The sequence below is a fragment of the Asterias amurensis genome, chromosome 2, assembly GCF_032118995.1.
Source record: "Asterias amurensis chromosome 2, ASM3211899v1".
Taxonomy (NCBI): domain Eukaryota; kingdom Metazoa; phylum Echinodermata; class Asteroidea; order Forcipulatida; family Asteriidae; genus Asterias; species Asterias amurensis.
Window position 1 is genome coordinate 16,138,401 of NC_092649.1, and position 12,676 is coordinate 16,151,076.

Here is a 12,676-nt window from a genome sequence, read left to right on the forward strand (position 1 = left end):
CCTATTGCTTATAACATTGGATTTTGACCCACATTCTATGACTTCAGCCATCAGAGCTTGAGCCAGAGAATGGGGGTCAAGATCCTCAGTCATAGTTAAGCATTGGGTGAACACTAATGCTTAGAAGCAGTGACTGTATAAGGTAAAGTTTTCTTGGCCCAGGTTCTGATGGCTGAATCGCAGAACACGGGTCAAGATCCATAGTCATAGTTAAGCCTGTGTTGAACTTAATTATTCACAAAAACGTTCATTGTAAATGGTATAAATCTTGACCCACATTCTAAGATTCGGCCATCAGAACTTGAGCCAAGATGACCATTTACAATCAACGCTTCTATTAACATTAAAGCTCACCACAGGCTTAACTATGACTATGGATCTTGACCCACATTCTACGGTTCAACCATCAGAACTTGAGCCAAGATAACTTGACCCTTTACAGTCAATGCTTCTAAGCATTAAAATTCACCACAGGGCTAAACTATGACTATGGATCTTGATCCACATGCACTATAGCCGGCTAACTTGAGACACGCTTTGACAGTCTTTACTTCTAGACTGATTGCAATAGTGCGGTCTATAATTATAGCCAGTCTTAAATCTTAAATGTTATTAGTCCACTCTGAGCTTGCTGTAATCAGTCTTTGTTAATGGTATTTAAAGATGGCGCTGCATTTGTTACTTTTAAATTGTTTGATGCAAAGATCTCTATGCAAATTTCTTTGCAGCGCCAAATTCTCTGCTTGGATAAAGGCTGGTCGCCTCATATTCTTACTTTGGGTTTTTCCAGGCCATCAGTAATTGTTGTTATGGCTCGTTTGGTATGATTGGATAATGGTGGCCAGTTGTAATCAAAGCTAAAGTAATGATCTTTTTCAAATTTTTTATTCCAGAGCAGAAATGAAATGATACATCCACAACTCTGAAAACTTTGTCCTTCAACAACCTAGCTATTTTCTCTAACTTGTTTGCATAAGTTTTGTTAACAAAAGTCTGAAATGGAAGTACACTATGTTCGTCTTTATGCCTTTGTACAACTTTTTGATTTAGATTCAATAAATTGAATTTTGTTGAAAGCTTTGTACTTCAGGAACCTAGCTATGCATATTTAATACCTTAGAACATTTATAGACAAATTGGGTGGGACTCGAACCCACAACAGTCTGCATGGTTGTGCAGATGTCATACCTTAGACCAACAAGATTGCCTATCAATGCTGAAAGGTATTACAGTAGCGTTACATAGGGAAGTCGCTGAAGCACAAAATATAAACAACAGAAAAACAATAATGGTTTTTTGACCAAGTCAAAGTATTAAGGAAACATTGGCGTCAGTTGAACCAAGAACCATCTGAGTGTGATCAATGAAAGAACATAATGCATACAAGTTGCTGGTTTCCAAATCTGGCTTTTGTTAAAATACTTTGGCATGACATTTTAATCATTTTTAAATGTGTTTAAGAAATTTTGTCTATATGGGATTTGAGGCATTGCATGGCGAGGTATAGGTATATATTTGGTTTGTGGTTACACCATGAGTGTGTCTACTTGCAAGGTAGATTTTATTCTTGCTATATATTCTACTACCACAGAGTAGATTTTCAAGAGACTTCTCTGTTCTGAAAAGAACTGTCCTGCTTTTTAACTGGGTGGAGGGTAGAAAATCGGCTGGGACTACCACTTCAGCTTATAGGATCGTTGTTAACTTCACTCCAGGAAGGGAGTTCTTAACTGGTCTCAACCTTTTGACTATAGCTTGCTCTAGCCATCGTCAGGAGACTGAAGAGATATGAGAGAAGTGGGCCTATTTTCAGAGATTTCAGTGTAGAGGTAAAATTTAAAAAAGCTTTAAAAAGTTTAAAAATTTAAAATTTAAAAAAGTTAAAAATGTTTAAAAATGTACGTCTATTTATATTTTCTCCAGTGGGATGCTTGTTCAGCAAAATATTTTATTTTGTTGTAATTCAGTCAGACATTGCATCACACATGCATCTGAGGCACACCCAATGATTTAGCTATACTTCCAGCTCCAAAGCTGGACGATAATTTGAAAACTTACAATCAACGCTTCTAAGCATTCAAGTTCATCTATTGACTATTAAAACATTGGATTTTGACCCAGATTCTATGACTTCAGCCATCAGAGCTTGAACCAGAGAATGTGGGTCAAGTCCTTAGTCATAGTTAAGCATTGGGTGAACACTAATACTTAGAAGCAGTGACTGTATAAGGTAAAGTTTTCTTGGCCCAGGTTCTGATGGCTGAATCGCAGAACACGGGTCAAGATCCATAGTCATTGTTTAGCCTGTGTTGAACTTAATTCTTAATAAAAACGTTCATTGTAAATGGTGTGAATCTTGACCCACATTCTAAGATTCGGCCATCAGAACTTGAGCCAAAATGACCATTTACAATCAACGCTTCTATTAACATTAAAGTTTACCACAGGCTTAACTATGACTATGGATCTTGACCCACATTCTACGACCCTGCCATCAGAAACTGTGTCAAGATTACTTGACCCTTTGCAATCAACACTTCTAAGCATTAAAGCTCACCACAGGCTCAACTATGGCTATGGATCTTGACCCACATGCACTATAGTCTATGTACTATAGCCGGCTAACTTGAGACACGCTTAGACAGTCTAACTTTTTGAAAGAGCTGCAGGATTTCAATTTCATAAAAAATTCTTAAGCAGAAAAGTGTGCTTTTGGCACAAATAAATTAGCAGTAAACCAGTCAAAAACAGTACATGTGGAATGGTACTTTGGCTGGTTACTCTGCAGTGGCGTAACTAGACATTTTCATTTGGTGGGGCAAGTGGGGGCAAAGATTAAATTTGGGGGGGCCAAAGAAGTGCAAGATTATTATTAAATATGTTAACTGATATATAGTTGATACACACCAATGCAGTTCTAAAACAGTCTATAGTCAGCATGTAACAAAAGATTGCGAAAACAACAAAATCTTAGAGAACATGTCACTTTGTACAAGATAAAACTTTTGACTGTAAAAAAGGATTAAATTACCAACTGTGGTCACCAAGTACCAATTTAGAGTTGTACACGGCATTCTCAAATAGGCTTTGTGGGTGTGTAAATACCCAAAACATAACAATATTAGGCCAAGTAAAAGTAGAAAAATAGAAATGTTTAGCTTCTCCGCCCGCTTCCTTTTTTACAGGACACCTCTTTTTTTTATAGTTTTTTATGTACATTTATTTTATTTTTATTTTTTTGAAAAAGGGTTATTTTAAATGATCTCAGCAAAACAAAAATCTGAATGTCTTGTCTGAATGCCTTGACCAAACTGTTTCATTAATGTTTTGTGTATTTCAGCAGCAGAAAAAAAAAGTTGATATTTGACATTCATGGCGGCCATCTTGAAATAAAAAATAAAAAGCCCCTCCTCCTTCCTTTTTTTTGAGAAACCCAGACACTAAACATGTTTCTTTTTTTTACTCGGCCTTATTGTAACAAGTGTAAGCCATCAAAAAAAAATACAGGATCGAAATTGTGGGTGTTTAATAATCACATTTTAGTTACGAAACGGATATTTGAAAATAATAGGACTACCTCTCAATTGCACCGCTTGCTTCAAAGGAGAAGAAATGGTCTAAGCAACCTTTTTCGCTGGCCATTTTGCTGTAGTAAATTTCTCTGTAGTGCATCTGACCATGGAGGTAGAAATTTCTACCTCCATGATCTGACTTTGTGTTTACGGAGCTATTGGTCTGTGTTCAGACCACCACGTATTTAACAGAACTTTGTCACATCCTGCACTCTCTTTAACCGCAAAACCACAACAAACATTTACCGCCAATACGATCGCGCGCGCGTTTCCATGCATTTTTTTATGTTATAGTCCACATAGGGCCTACTGATAATGAATAAAAGTTTTCCTTTTTACGGCAGCATTTCATGCAGCCTTAAACGATATAAGGCCTATAAGAATATACTTATTTCTGATTTCATATGGGGGGGCAAGAGGGGGGGCAAGGGTTCTGAGCGGGGGGGCGCCGGCCCCCCCTGCCCCCCCTCTGGTTACGCCACTGTTACTCTGGTAAATAATTAGTTTTTTGCTGAGCTGCTTTTCGTTTAAGCTGCTCTTTGCTTAGAAGCATTTCATTAAATCATTGGTTGTCACAGAAACACGCTGTGAAATCTGTTTTGTTCATTTCAATATTTGACAACTGTTGTTCTGTCAAATAACATGTTTGTTTGCAAAGTTATGGTTACAAAAAAACACATTTCCAAAAACCAATGTCTCACATTCCCTCCATTACTTTGAAACATAACAAACACAATAATTAAATAAAAATGTGATGTGATCGGTGAACAACTTAACCAAATGCAAAACATAAAGTACCAGTCGCTACTCATCAAAAATCATCATTTGATACGCAATAATAGTTTTTAGATAAAATCACTCCCTGATATTAGTTTCACATTACCTTTGGTAATGTTATCAAAGATTCTCACTTGGTGATCCCATCATTTTGCATAAAATAACAAATCTGTGAACAATTGTTTCTGATGTTTAAAACAGTTATCCATAGCTCGTTACGAAGTAAGTTTTAATATTAACAATTAATTCAAGTAATAACCAATAGTGTCCAATGACTTTAAGGAGTTCGTATTTTAAAGTCTGATAATTTATGATTTTTTTGAGAATATTGATACAGCACTGAGTATATTACATGTATGTACAAAGTATTCAGTTCTCCAAATAACCAAAGTCAACATATTGCTACATGCCATTCACACAGTCACATTGTTTCCCTCTTCCTTTGGTTTAGTCCAATAAATATTGAAAGTAATCACAATGTAAAAAAAGCATTGTGATTGTTAAAATGATGCCTGCTACACACATGGTAAAATGCTGTTATTTGCCAGACCCATTGGTCCAGCACGCGATGTCCATATTGAGGGCAAATCTCAAACCAATTCACGCTGGTTTTGGTTGGAGACATGGTCTGACCAATGACAGTGAAAGGGGGTCCTTATAATAATATGATATCCTGACCCCAGGAGTCATTACATACTTGACTAATGCCGACCTATACGCAAAGGGTTACATGGGAAACGTTTCCGGCAGCGCAATTTGTAACCGTAGCATGTTTCGATTCATGAGCGCATTCATTACGCGAAGCTGCTGCTGCCCGATGCAAAAGTGGTTTAAAGACAACAAAGATTTTCAAGTGTGGGTATAAGGAACACAGCCAAATCAAGATACACTGTAAACATTTGTTTAGCAAAGTCAAAAGTTAAAAACCACGACAATTGTTTACTCAGGAATGAATCTTAATTTCCCTAGAGTCAAACCTCATTGAGTAAAGTCTCAATGAGTTTTGTAAGTAATGCCTCGATGCCTAATTCAGTAATTACTCAATAATTGAGATTGATATGATAGCACAGCCGTCACAAGAAGTCATATTCGGGTATACAAATTACACATTTGCAAAGAGGAACAAAAAATGTTACCAAAAATGTTTAGAAACAAATTGTTCTGTACCTTCACAGAAGAAACTGTGCTTTACTCTTCAGCAATCACTTGAGGTGTCCTGCTCAGTCTTGTTCTTGAAAATGTCTGCCAGTGGCAGGATCCAGGTCCAGGGGGAGCTGGGGCCACGAAGCCCCCACCAGCATCCAAAATCAATCCAAAGTGATACTTTCAAAACTCCTTCTGATTTTCTTCCTTCATCATGATCGTCAGCCTCGCAGGGTACTGCCCGTTAATGTAACAATCGTCTACTTCTCCTGGGTTGTGTGGCTAGTGCAGGGGTAGTTTTGTGTCCCTGTAGGGTCACCACAGTTAGTTCAGTGATCCAGCTCAGTTTTCATCTTCCAACACCACGGTGTCCATGTGAGGTTCCATCAAGCACTACTGCTGCAACTCTATAGAAATAAAAAGCTTTAAAAATCAGATACACAATAATAGTGAATTGTTTTCAAAACAGGTTTAAAAGCAAAAGCAGGCACGATGAAGCCAATGATGGCACAGTTGGTTTCTGTTACTCCAGCAACTTTAACAGTAAATATACATTAGCATGTTTTCTTCATTCAGTTGTAAGAAGGTGAAATGTCACTGAAATTTAGAAAAGTGATTGTAAAATGTGAAAGTATATTAAGCTTTTGGAAACTTTCGCACAGCTATTAAAGGGATTGGTCTAGTGACTGCTTCTGTTGTATATATGTGTTGTGTTGTGTTGTCATTAAGCCTTTGAAATATTTCTTTGGAGAACTGGAACTGGAACAGAAAGGTGAGCCTTTGGACTAAATACTACTTTGTTTTGGGATAGTTACTAATTATGAAAATGAATTTTTTGTCAAAAGAATGTTAAACTTTCACAATGATTTTTTTTAAGCTGATAAAAGAAAATAAATACAGTTGTTGGGCCACTATAGGTTTCTAATAAATTGAGCAACATTGGAGGAATTTCATGATTATGAATATTAACTTCCACAAGGATTTTGATCATCAAATTTGCAATGTTTTTTTTTTTAATCTAATAGTTACCTCAAATGTCACTCATATTTTTAATGACATAATTACAGTTATTTGCTAGGTTGGTGAGCTGGCAATGCTCATAAGGTGCAACCAAAAGAATGGTTAGCATGCAAGTGTTAACACTGTTCAGTCAACGTTAAAATTTATTTCTAGAAAAGTCTACCCCTGAACATGCAAACATGTATTTTTTATTCCAGAGCAGAAATGAAATGATACATCCACAACTCTGAAAACTTTGTCCTTCAACAACCTAGCTATTTTCTCTAACTTGTTTGCATAAGTTTTGTTAACAAAAGTCTGAAATGGAAGTACACTATGTTCGTCTTTATGCCTTTGTACAACTTTTTGATTTGGATTCAATAAATTGAATTTTGTTGAAAGCTTTGTACTTCAGGAACCTAGCTATGCATATTTAATACCTTAGAACATTTATAGACAAAATGGGTGGGACTCGAACCCACAACAGTCTGCATGGTTGTGCAGATGTCATACCTTAGACCACCAAGATTGCCTATCAATGCTGAAAGGTATTACAGTAGCGTTACATAGGGAAGTCGCTGAAGCACAAAATATAAACAACAGAAAAACAATAATGGTTTTTTGACCAAGTCAAAATATATAGGAAACATTGGCGTCAGCTGAACCCAGAACCATCTGAGTGTGATCAATGGAAGAACATAATGCATACAAGTTGCTGGTTTCCAAATCTGGCTTTTGTTAAAATACTTTGGCATGACATTTTAATCATTTGAATGTGTTTTTAAAAGAAGTTTTGTCTATGTGATTTGAGGCATTGCATGGCGAGGTATACATATATAATTGGTTTGTGGTTACACCATGAGTGTGTCTACTTGCAAGGTAGATTTTGTTCTCGCTATATATTCTACTACCACAGAGTAGATTTTCAAGAGACTTCTCTGTTCTGAAAAGAACTGTCCTGCTTTTTAACTGGGTGGAGGGTAGAAAATCGGCTGGGACTACCACGTTAGCTTATAGGATCGTTGTTAACTTCACTCCAGGAAGGAAGTTCTTAACTGGTCTCAACCTTTTGACTATAGCTTGCTCTAGTCATCGTCAGGAGACTGAAGAGATATGAGAGAAGTGGGCCTATTTTCAGAGGTTTCAGTGAAGAGGTAGACACTGCTCTGATTGGTTCTATGAGGAGCATATATAAGTTGAACCCAGAATAATCTAGAGTGCCTTCAATGGAAGTACATAATGTATAAAGTTGCTGGTGTACAAATAAGGCTTTTGTGAAAACACTTGGCAGGCATGGCATTTCAATTATATTTTTTGATGTTGTAAAATGTTGAACTTCAGCAATCTAGCTCTATGCATATTTAATGCCTTCAAGCACCTATAGACAAATTGGGTGGGACTCGAACCCACAACAATCTGCATGGTTGTGCAGATGTCATACCTTACACCAACAAGATTGCATATAAATGCTCAAAGATGCATCTACTTTGCTGAAGCAAACAAAAACATAACATAAAACATAAAGAGTTTTTCCTTAACAAGGGAAACTAAGACAGAAATTGAACCAAGAACCATCTCATAAGTTGAACCCAGAATGGAAGCACATGTACAAGGCTGGTTTACAAATAGAGCTGTTGTGAAAATACTTGCTGTGGCGTTCAAATAATGTTTAAATGCTTTGATGATTTTGTACTCACTCAACCTAGGGCTATGCCTTTAATAGAGCCATTACATGGCCATTTCCAAGGGTTACGAACGAACAAGGCATGCTGGGTAACAAGTGTTGCTGGATTGATCAGACCTGGGAAGGAGAATGGGGTGGGACTTGAACCCACTACAATCTGAATGGTAGTGCAGATGTCTTACATTAGCTTACCAAGATTGTCTGTAAATGATTAAATGAAAATAGCTTCATATGTAGGTTGCTGATGCACATTTTAAAAGATTTTGAGAGTTTTTCCCTTCAATTCAGTTTTGGAAACTATGAGAGGAGTTGAACCCAGCACTATCTCAATACGCTTAATTTTTTCGCCTTCATTTAAAGTAAATACGATACATTTTGCCAAATTCATTTAAGAATTGCTGGAGGTCAATGAACATTGCTCTGTTCTTTTTCCCACAAGATGAATTTTATTTGAATTTTTCAGATGAAATTTTCCAACATGGATGTAGATATTTAAAATATTCCATTTTAAATATAAACCCAGAGTTTAGGGGTTGGTTGATAAATTGTTTTGCTCAATTATGCTTGTGTGTGTGTGTGGGAAGAGGGGGGCGTATGTATTGTAGACCATGAGTTTCACCACACCATAATTAATGGAACTATATTTGGATAAAAATGTACAAAATCTCGACCCAAACAGACAAGGTTATACAAGATGCATTAATGAATATTTGCATCATGCAGTCATCCTGCTGGACGGAACAGTGAGCCTATGAACAGAAAAGTTGGTAGCGGAGCATTGTGTTAGGACAGGGTGTACTTTTGGAAGTTACTCCGAGGTAAGGACTGTACAAATATGACATGTAGGTGAAGAACACTGGAGAGCTGTTGAAGTTATAAACACTGCTAGAAATTACACACTTTAAAGAATGTAGTTTTTGAGAAAGAGGTAATTTTTTACCGACAGTTTTGAATTTGAGAAAGGCTTTACACATGAAGCCTTTCTGATGTTTCTGAAAGCATTTAATTTTATGCAAAACGAGTAATTATTTCTTTCATTATTTTCTAGCAACTTTTGATTGCTGATTGAGCCCAAGTTTGTACAGGTGTGTGTGTGGTTTTTGTTTGCTTGTTGGGATACACCAAGTGAGGATACTGGTCTTGGACAGTATTACGCAAAGTACACCCTGCCACTTATAAGATGCAATGTAAAAAGACTTCTGTAAAATACCCTCAGAATCTTGTCAGAAACAGAGTGACACTAGCATAATTCTGATTCCATTCAACTATAGTCCAAACGTTCATCAGTATATTGTTTGACATTCAACATGCATATGTGTACAAATATTTGGGATTTATTTTCCTTAAAATGTCCACATTCTCTCATACTTGACATTCACACATTCAGTATATCACGTCTCACACGTTTTTACAAAATTGTAAATTCAAAACCTGTAGCCATAAACTTTCGAATGAATTTTGTTAATACACTTTCTTCTGAGCACAAAAGAAGTGTGTTTTATCCGGTAAAATAAAATTGTCTGTCTGTGAACCTCTTTTCAGTGAAACACTAAACTTTTGTCTTGACATCAAAATAATTTGTTTGAGAATACTTTTTGGGCAAACAATGCCAATTGTGCTAACTTTAGATTTGTCTGAATAAGATGGTAGTTTTTGTCTCACTTAAGTACTGTACACAACTTGAATATGACAAAAATGTAGATGGTAGATGGAACATGCAGGTGAAGTGGAAGATGGGATTGGTTGTTACTACAGGCCCGTAGCTTGGGGGACACTATTTGTTCTTATGGCTGACTAATGGCTAGTAAGGTTCGAAATTCCTGCTGGACTTAAAAATGGTGCCACTGGTGACAGCCTGCTCTATTGTGATGCAAAGTGATTGGTGTCTAATTTGAGCAGGCTATGGCAAGCCGCCCCCCCCCCCTTCTCTGGGACAGGTTGTAACGGGTTACAGATTACCGTTAGCGATGCAAGCTGATATAAGCACCTGACCTGACAAAGTGTGATGAGAAAATGTGCTATAAGTGATTTGTTTTTGATGGAGAGAATTGAGAAGAAAAAATATTTTGCAAAAATATTTTTTCTTCCTTTTTTACATTATTTATTAAGAAATTTCCTGAAGAGAGTATAAAGGGGATAGGGGGTGGCCCCCGGGCCCAAGGGCCACCACCTGGATCAACCGCTAAAGATAGTATGTGCCTCATCCCCAGGAAAGTACTTAGGTTAATGAGTGAATTATAAGATATAATGTGAGTTGAAATGTGAAACAAGATTTTCTTGAGATGGAATTTAAGAAGCAGTGTCGCTACGGGCCTGTTGGGCCCAATTTCAAGCTGAAGCTCTAGACTGATCATCCACTGAAATTAACTGTAATAATGATTGCTTTGTAAGAACACAGTATGTACAAGACATGTAAAAGTAGACCCAAGTGTCATATGCATCTAACACTTGGGTCTTTTATCTACAAATAAAGCACTGCCACAACCAATGAAACGCATTCATAGGTTCTGTTTTAACTGTTTTGATATACACATTTTTGCTTCCAGTGTGGATTTTTAATTAGTTATAACTTGCAAAGCACAAGCAGGAACCATTTAGTCAAGTGGATGGACTGTTTATTAGTCAAGTGGATGGACTGTTTATAAATAGTTCCACAGTGTTTTCTTGCTCTGCAAATTATTTTGAGAGAAATTAAAATCGATCTGCTTCACAGCTTCATGAAATTGGGCCCTGCTGTTAACTTTTGAAGAAACCAGTCCTCGCCACCATGATGTTTGGATGGTGGCATCTTTGCTACAATGGGGTGATGTTTTTGTAGCAGGGCGAGGAGGGCCCTCTCTGTGGCAGGTTGTAACGGGCTACAGGTTTACCGTTAGCAGATGCCAGCTAAAATAAGCACCTGACCTGACCTATATGATGTAATGGTGTGCCTTATGCAAGAGGAAGTAGCTATATGCCCTATAAATGTAGCCTTAGTGTCTCTGGCTAACCATTCAACACCTTAATGCCATCACAATCCCACCACCCCCTCCATAAACTCGTACTCATTACGTTGTACATCTTGTCCTTTATTTCTGTTAAGTTTATTGTTTCCGAGAAGACATACCCATGTCCTTACAAAATATGTAAAAAAAATATAGCATAATGATCAAAAGCCATTTGAAAAGTATGCACCAATTTACAGAAAATCGTTCCAAAATAAATGTTTCTTTTTTACCAAACAAAAGCCTTGAAGACCACTTTTAAGCAGTTATCTCCAAGAGCTCCAAAATATGCAACAGTAATTTGATGAAACCCATAAGTTGCACTAATGATTATATAGTCCTGAGCAGATGAAATAATATTTCCAAAAAATTAGACCCTGATGAGTATTCAATGAAATGTGCATTCTTGTTCTATTTCATTCCATAATGAGTAAAGCATTGATTGCAAATGGAGGGGTGGTTGAGATTTTTTACAAGTAAACACACAAATTGACAAAACTGACTGAAGTCACAGGGCAACCACCATCATAGCTACTTCCTTTTAGAGTACCCACATCACCTGTAATCCTTAACACAGTCTATAGGAGCATAAATAGGACGCACTACGTACATGCTGCTGCATCACATGCTGTAAATGTCTCTGTTTAAACTTATACACTAAGACATCAGTCTTGCCATGAACCATTCAACCATTTTCCAATACTTTTCCGCACTTTTTAATGACGAGTCCATGTTGCTAGTTAGCTTGTCATTCAAATTTTGGTTTATAAAAAAAAGTTTAGATTTCTTCTAAGCAGCTAATCTACATCCCCTGCAACTGGTGATGAAATTGTATCAAAATAAGAAGAAACAAACATGTTTCCAAGGAGAATTGCCGGCACTTAGTTGCATGGAGGATTGTTCGTCATTTCAAAAATACTCTTTTTAGCACACAAAAAGAAGATATGTGAATAATTTTTGAATTTTTGAATTTATTTCCTCCCCAAAGCCAGCTTTGGTTTGTTTTTCTCTCTTTTGATTTTACAGTAGACTCCAAGGGATTTGCAACAAAAGCATTGGGGTCAAGTATTCACACAGCTGAAAAGGCTGAATCAAGCTTCTTAGACACATGACATAAGTGGTCAGCTGCAAGTGTGTTGATGCGCAGGGTATTAAGTGTGCAGCACGCATGCAAGATGATATTGCACTACTGTGTTATAAGGATTGGTGGTGACAATTGCGTTATATAGGAGGACAGGTGGTTTGACATCACTAGTTATTTCCCTAAGGGGGAGAGAGAAGTGGTAATGTCAAGGACTTACCCCCCAATTGATGGAATCTTGATGCCCGGGCTCCTGATCAAGATACCAAGCCCCTAGTCAGAGACTTGACCTTCTTGGTGCCCACCTGTACAAGCTGTGAGGTGTGATCATCAGGCATTTCATTGGCACCTGTGAATAATGAACAGAGCAGAAGCCACTGGAATGGCCGAAGTTCCAAGCCCCGTCTGCATACCATGCCAACCTTGCAGCATCAAG